Genomic DNA, 7,777 nt, shown 5'->3' with positions numbered 1-7,777 from the left:
GTCAGGAGCTGGCAGACCGTTTGCAAACATTTGAAGGTTAGGAAAAGTCAATGTGAACCAGCGCTCGATTTCCCAGAACCAGCCTGGGGCAAGCCCCCGCCTGTGCACGTGGGCCTGGGTGTTCAAACACACCGCTGCCTGGCTGCCTCGAGGTCCCCCAGGTGTGCAGACGCCGCGTAGCTCCCAGCCTCCTGCAGAAAGGGCTCTGGCCTCGGCAGCTGGCCTGTCATGTCTGGGGTGCACTTTCCAGGCTGCAGCAGACTTGGGATCCATCCAGGTCCCCAAGGCAATCCCAGACAGAGACTCCTGCCTCTAGAGATGAGACGCTGTGTAGGTCCAGATGCTCAGAGGTACACCAACCTACCTGTCACTGTCTGCCCTCTACAGGCCACTGTCACCAAATGGCCTGTGCCCTGAGGTTCTTGCGCATGGGAAGGAAACCAAGGCCCGCCAGCAAGAGAGCAGGCCCTTCCACGCATGGTACAGGCAGGCGTCCACCACTGACCTGTCCAGAAGAGTCCAACCGGGGAGGCTCTGAATGGAAGATGGACATGGGGCAGGGATGCCAGCAGTCTACAGGGCAAGGGGGTGTGGGGGTCCCGGGCTTGCAGTGGGATTGGAGCCTCTGTCTGCTAATCCTGTGTGACCTGCAGTGATCCCCCCTTGAGCATCACTTTTCCCATCAAACTAAACCCACGTTGTCCTCACATGCCCTGGGCCACCTGTAGTCCACTGCCACCAGAACTGCCTTGGGGAGGGCTGGCCTCTGTCTAGGAGAGCTGTGTCTGGGGGTGCACCCTGGGGTGGAGGGCAGCAGGCACAAAGGTGGCCGGGAAGCAGGGCTTGCTTGTCTCTCTGCTGAGAGTGAGGGGACTGCAAAAGCGCAGGGAGGCCCTGCCCTGCCCACCGCCTCCTGCCCACTGCCTCCTGACCTCTGTGTGTGAGGCCCGGGTCCCCCACCAGGACCAGGGAGGGCTGCCTTCCAGTCAGGCAGTGCAGGAGCCCCACCCACCCTGGGGCCAAGCCCAGCACTGCTCAGAGTGCCCTGGGTCCCCAGGCACCTTCCCGCCCACCCCCAGGATGGGCAGGCGGTGGAAGGCCCAAGGACAGATGACCAAAGCATGGGGCTCAAGGCTGAAGGCAGCCGTGCCAGGAAGAGGACGGCCGTTCTTCAGTTCCACCCTGGGTGGGGCCGTGTAAAGGGTTAGGGTTAAAATTCCATTTTGCAAGAACCCTACCCCCACGGCCACTCTGTGGTGGGGGTACAGAGTGCCCGCCTGTGGGCTCAGCCTGCTGAGATGGAGCACCACACAGACATGACAGCATTCCGTGAGAAGAGAGTGCCTTTGAGCCCTAGGTCATGCAGAGTGCGGAGGCGAGATCAGACAGCGGCCATCATGAGCACACACTTTGTGGGAGTTGTCAGTCACTGGGTGGGCCTCAGAGTTCTGCCCTGGGGACAGCCATTAACCTACCTCTGTAAAGGCCCAATCTTGCGGGCCAGCGGTGGAAAGCATGGCCCTCCATAAGAGGACAGCAGGCGTCCGTGTCCCTGACACTGCATTCGGGGGAGCATGCACGCACCCCCAGGTTGGGGGCGTCACCACAGGGACATGAAGCCATGCACCCCAGGAGGGCAGGCTCCTTGGTGCCTGTCACTCAAGACAGCCAGCTCAGGATAATGCGGTGGTGAGGCTGAGGGCCCAGTGCCCAGGGGGAGGCTGCGGGGTCCCACTACCTGCCCCTGTAAGCAAGTGCGGCATGCAGGACGGGGAGAGGGCGGGAGCAGCAGGAGGCAGCCAGTGTGGAGGGTGGAGCTCCGAGGGGCAGAGGCAGGTCAGGCTGGGCATGTTCAGGGCATCTCGCCTCCGGCACTCTGCATGACCTAGGGCTCCAAGGCACTTCTGTTCTCACGGAATGCTGTGTGGCGCTCCATGCTGCAGGGAGACCCGGCCATGCAGATCCCAGTGCTCAGGAGGACACAGACGGGACCCAGAGGGCGGCCAGAGCTGGGCTGTGCGGCAGAGCTTGGCGTGGTGCGAGAGGATCTTCCGGCCAAGGGCAGCTGTCCATCCGCATGGACCAAAGGTGCTGACCGCACAGTGTTCCCATGGTCCCTCGGGGTTCTCACTGTCCCTGGCCTTGGCATGGGAGTGTGTAAGAGTTTCTCGCAGAGCAAACAGATGACCCTGGCCCAGAGTAGGGAGCCGGAGAGGCGGGCGTCTGCTTCTGTCGCAGCCCTACCGGCGGGCAGGCACCTGGAGCTCGCACCTCCCCACAGGCCCAAGTGACCCCACTGGCCCTCTCCTGCCAGTCAGGAACTAAGATTGTGGTCCCCAGTGCCTTCTTGGCTGGATTCGTGGCTGTTAGGGCGGCCAGGACGAGTGCCCTGGCTTCACTGACCCGCCCGGGCCCCAGAAAAGCAGACACACCCCACCTGCTCCCAGGAGCAGCCGCAGCCACCACTGTCAGAAGACGACTTTAAGACGGGCCAGCAGCAGAGTGACCTGCTCTCAGTCACTTTCATGGTCCATACATTTTACCACAGTGAACAAACTGTATTGAAAAAGTCACCAATGGCCAGGCACAGGCCTGTCCTCCCAGTGGCTCAGGAGGCAGGAGGGTCATGAGTTCAAAGCCAGCCTCAGCAAGTTAGCGAGACCCTGTCTTAAAATAAAAAGTAAAAAGGGCTGGGGATGTGGCTTGGTAGGTGAGTGCCCCTGGGTTCAATCTCTGGCACCAAAAATAAAGTGAAACATCACCAACAAGGGCACAGATCCCGCGTGCCAGAGCTCCTGGGGTGCTGCCAGGGTCTGACCCGGAGCCTGTGGAGAGGTCCACGCTCTGGACAGCAAAGTCCTCAAACAAAATCTGAAAAGTGCAGAGCAGAGGGCAGGGTCCACAGGGTGGCCACCTGTCGCGGCTTGCATGTCCCTGTCACTTGCTGAGTGACCTCTTGTTGCCTCCTGGTGGCCTGAGGCAGCTGAGCCCAGGAGAAAGCGGCCTCCTCAGTCCTCAGTGGGGAGGGGGAGGCATAGCACTCAGCGCCCGTGAGGCCCTGAGCCTCTGTTCTGTCCATGAGGTCCCTGAAACCACAGGATTCACAGCAGTGCCCAGGGTGGCACGCACCAAGCCCTTTCTGAAGGCGGCACCAGGTCGACCCGACTGACTGTGCCAGCCACGTCTACACCTGCAGATTTAGCCAGGACCCCCCATGCCCGAGCACACGGCAGAGGGGGGCCTGAGGCCCCAGAGGACGGCAGGCTCCCGGGGAGTCCGGGACACCTTGGTCAGCCAACAGGACGCTCCTCATCTGGAGGGCCAGTGAGCAGAGGCCCGGTGACCCTCAGGCTTCGGTGGCTGACTGAACACCTTGGAGATGGCAGGTGGGAACAGCAGAGACCCCCGCCCACACTCACCACTCGTCACCACAGTGCGAGGACTGGAGCCCTCAGCTCTCCAGCGTTGACACCTGGGCCTCCTGGTGGCCTGAGGCAGCTGAGCCACAGTTCCAGAGGTGACCCTAGAGGGTTCCTGGGCAGAATGCAGGGAATGGGTCAGAGGCTCCTGAGAGGCCAGGGAGCAGGCCCCTCCTATAAGAGACAGCAGCCAGCCGCGCCCTGTGTGAACCGCCAGACTCCAGTCGTAGGCGCCCTGAGCTCGCATCGGCAGCCCCTGGGACCACCCAGGTGCGGGCTTGGCTCTGGCGGTGGAGCGCAGACCTGTAGACAGATGTCTGCACCCGGCAGAGCAGGACCGACCGGCTGGACGTGGGGCTGGTCTGCCTCCAGCCTGTAAGCCCCACACAGGGTTCCGCAGTCGTCCACAGAGGTGCTCTCACCAGGCACAGACTGCACAGAACACAGGTGTGTGTGTACCAGGCCTTTCCACAGGAGAAGGCCAGGGCCTGGGAGAGCCGCCTGGCTGATCCCACGCCTCCTTCCTCCTGCCGTCTAGTATTCTGCCTCACTCACTAAGGGTGAGCTTTGCTTTTCTCCAACCTTTTAGAGAAAACTTGGCGTGTGTTGATACCCTCTCACTCAAAGGCCGTCAGCCTCCGTCTTTTCTCATTTTAATGAAACTATTTGTTCTATTTTCATTAAGTTTTGCTGCTTTTGATTATCATTCATTCAACACAAGAAGCAGGTGCCGGCCCATGATGCAGCCGTCCCCGGCTGGGGCTCCACCAGGGTCTCTCCCCACCGGCCTCTGCGTGGGCCCCTCTCATACCTGCGGCTGCCCGGCACCCACCTGGACTTTCTCCAGACATCTCAGGCCCAGAGTCTCCGAAGCTGCTCCCCCTGCCCCCAGGCTTGGCTGGCTCAGTGGACATCCTGCTGGGTTGCCCTAGTCCAGAGCTCCAGGGTCCCATGGGGTACGTGGAGGGCAGCCACTGTCCCCACGGCCACGGTTACTCACTTGCTTCCATCTGGACCATGGCTTCTCTTCCTCCATTTCAGCTTCTTCCGGAATATTCTGTTCTAGCACAGCTGTTGAGTGACTCCTTCAGGAAACAAGTCTTTCCTGTCCCTCTGGGCCCTGCAGACTCTCCCAGCCCATGGGAAACAAGGTGCCGGCACCCAGGGCCAGGCTGCGTCCTAGGGACAAGCCGGGAGCCTCCTGGTACCTAGGCCTGGGCTTTTCTCACGAGGACCTACCAGCTGGAGAGAGAGGACACGGTCCTGAAGCGCCAGAGTCGGAGGCCAGGTGACAGACACTCACTCCTCAGGGGCCCTCCTGGCTTCTCCTTTTTCTTTTCAGCTAAGAATCCATGTCACCCAGAGAGGACTGAGGCTGCCAAACCCGGCCACCGGCCAGCCCCAGTCTGCCGGAAGACCTGGCCTTTCTCCTGGCGTTGTGCCACAGTGAGGAGATGTTGGTGTGAGCTGCTGCCCACAGCAGGCCAGGAGCCTGGGCAGGCCCTCATGCCCGCCAGAACCAGCCCTGCTTGTGGTGTCACACTCCTGCCCCGCAGCAGGGTCCTGGCCAGGTGTGTCCCCGCTCCCAGGGCTCTCCAGGGCTGGACCCTCAGCTGGGCCGTCCTCAAAGACCAAGTAGGCATTGACCTTGACCACAGGGGCTGTCACTGTACCTCAGCAATGAGCGGCCCCCTGAGCAGAGCGGCCGCACGACCAGGCCTGGGCAGGAGAGCCTCTGGGCTCGTGGCCTGGCTGCGGCTCCTGGTGGGAGCCCGCTCTGCGCTCTGCTGCCTGAGTTCGTTTTGGCACCCGCCCTCTGCTCACTGGCCTGACTGGAGCCTGCGAGATGCTCCTGACGAACTGCACCACCGTGACTCGGCAGTACCCACAGCTGGTTCTCCTGCCCAGAAAGTGCCCAGCACCTCCTGCACCTGCCTCGGGCCAGTGTTTCACTCTGTGTGTGTGACTCCACAGAACAGTCTTACCGTTCTGTCAGGGAAGGCCGCGGGGTGAGTTTTGGCGTCCGGTGTTTTCCACCTTCCATCCTGGGGGCCAGCCCTTCCCTGGCCTGTGTCCACCAGGGACGCCCGGGCAGCAGGGTGGAAGCAGAAGAGAACAGAGCCAGGCTGCGGTGCGGGGCCAGCCTGGGTGGAAGGGACAGAACTGGCATCTGGCTCTCAGCCTGGTGACCTTCCACCCTCCTCCCTGAGCTCACCGAGACCCACCTGCAGCATCCTTAGTGTGGTCTGCCCATCAGTGCGCCAGGCAAGCCTCAGTGGCAGAGGCTGGTGGAGTGGTCGTCCAACTCTCCACCACGAGCCGCTTGGGTGTCCCAGGGTTCGGGGTGCGAGCCCCAGGGTGAGCAGGGAGAACCCCGGGGCAGCCGGAGCCGCAGTCCTGGAGGCAGCTCAGAAGCCGTGGCCCTGAGCGCGTGGACACCTCCAAGGCCGTGGCCCTGCGGGGGCCTTCTCCAACTCCACTCTGCGGCAACTGCCGAGGGCCTGGGCCTGTCGCCTGCTGCCCCCGCCCCTGCTTTCTGCTGGATGGTGGGCTGTCACTCTGCCCCCTTTTCTGGCGTACTGGCTCTGACCCTGTGCTTCTCGGCTTCTCTCCGGGGGCCGGGGAAGCCGCTGCTGCCGGCCCCAAGCCTCAGCCTGCAGCGGGATGTGCCTCGCCCCTCGCCGTCTCATCTCGGAGCCAGTGGCCTCCTGAACTGCCTGCGTCTGGCCGCGGCCCTTCCTGGATTCTCTCCTTCTGCCCAGGACTGAGCCTCTGCCCTGGGGCCCCGTTGCCTGGAGAGTCTTCACTCCTACCCTGGACCCCAGGCTCTGGGCTGCGTTCCCTCCTCTGCCTACAGCGGGGCGTGCCTCCCGCATCTGCCACTGCCGGATCTCCTCCTCACGGTTGGTCCCTCTTGCATCCTGCGGCCTCGGCTGCCTGCCTCTTCCCACACTCAGGTCTTGCGTCTGCCGACCGTGCACATTTGCTACCCATCTGCTCTACTTGGGACCAAAGTGTTTCCATTTTGAAGTTCTGCAGATTTGGGAATTTTTACGTAGACTTTATTGGTTGAGCATCTCTAATCCAAAAATTTAAGATGTTTCAAAATACAAAACTTGAGTGTCGTGGCAGAGCTAGAGAACGCTGGGTTTTGGAGCATTTCAGATTCCTGGACAAGGGGTGCTTGACCTGGACTTTAAATCGAATTGGGGAGAATTCTGGCGGTTGACCTTTCTAATGTTTTCCTGCCTGCCCCCCAACACACGGCGTTTTGCGGACTCTAAGCCCACGTGTGGTGAGTGTCGGAGGCCCATGCCGGTGATGCCTGCTTGTGTTGGGGCATTTCCTTTCTGGGAGTTTCACTCTGGTCATTCCCGCAGTGTCTAGCCTGCGTGACCCTTTGTGCACACCTCCCAGCTGTTGCCTGAGAGCTGGATACGGTAGGCCTTCCACATCTTCTCAGTTTCTGCTTGACTTTCTCGGCGCATCTGGAATGCAGCTTTACCCTGAGTGTCTGCGATGCCCGCAGCAGTCCTGGCCATGGTCGGTCCTTATTCTCATCATTTCATGCTTCTGCTTCGTGAGCCTGGTGACCCTGAAGGCTGCAGACATTGAGCACCCAGAGCCCTGTGTTCTAGGAGCAGACCTGGACGCTGTGCTGCAGAGGCTGAGCAAGGCCACGCACTCCCACACCCCTGGCTGGTGCACATCACCAGCCTGTCCCTCCAGCCCGCTGGGAGGTTTCTCCCCCATGAATACCTAAGCAAACAGAAGCTTAGACCTGCTGAGCTACAGGTCGGGTATCTGTATCAGTGGTGGGCAGGAGACAAACACTGGCTGGCTGGCTTTGGCCCCATCCCCAGCCCCGACTTCGCTGCCACCAAATCCTGCAAACCCACAAGACCTCTTTATGTCCAGATTAATTTTTTGAAGGTCAAGTTAACAAGTCCCAAAGCCAGACTTCTGTGGTGTGTTATAATACGCGAGAACTCTGCTGACAACAAGCATGTGCTCAGGGTGGCACACAAGTCTCAGTGAGAAACCTAGCTGGTGTTGTTTCACCAACTGTGCACGATCACACTGCAGAGTAACAATCACATGTAGGAACAAAGTGAAGGTCTTGAAGCTGGCATTTTTGTTTCTAATGCAAGATGGAGCTAAATTTAGCTTCAATGATCCTGAGATGCTTGAAAAATCAGAAAGCATATGTAAAATATGCAGAGCGGCAGAGGGGACACAAGATGGCGACCATCGCCAGCCGGCTCGAGTGTGAGGGGAAAGGGGGCCTGACACTGACAGACAGCAGCTGGTGTGGCTGGCCGAGGGCACAGGCTGGAGTCCTCACTTGCCCTGCCTTT

The sequence above is a fragment of the Marmota monax genome, unplaced genomic scaffold (genome assembly GCF_021218885.2).
Source record: "Marmota monax isolate L192 unplaced genomic scaffold, Marmota_monax_Labrador192_F-V1.1 WCK01_AAM20220418_F8-fsc00026, whole genome shotgun sequence".
Classification (NCBI taxonomy): Eukaryota; Metazoa; Chordata; class Mammalia; order Rodentia; family Sciuridae; genus Marmota; species Marmota monax.
Note: the sequence above shows the minus strand (reverse complement) of the source record.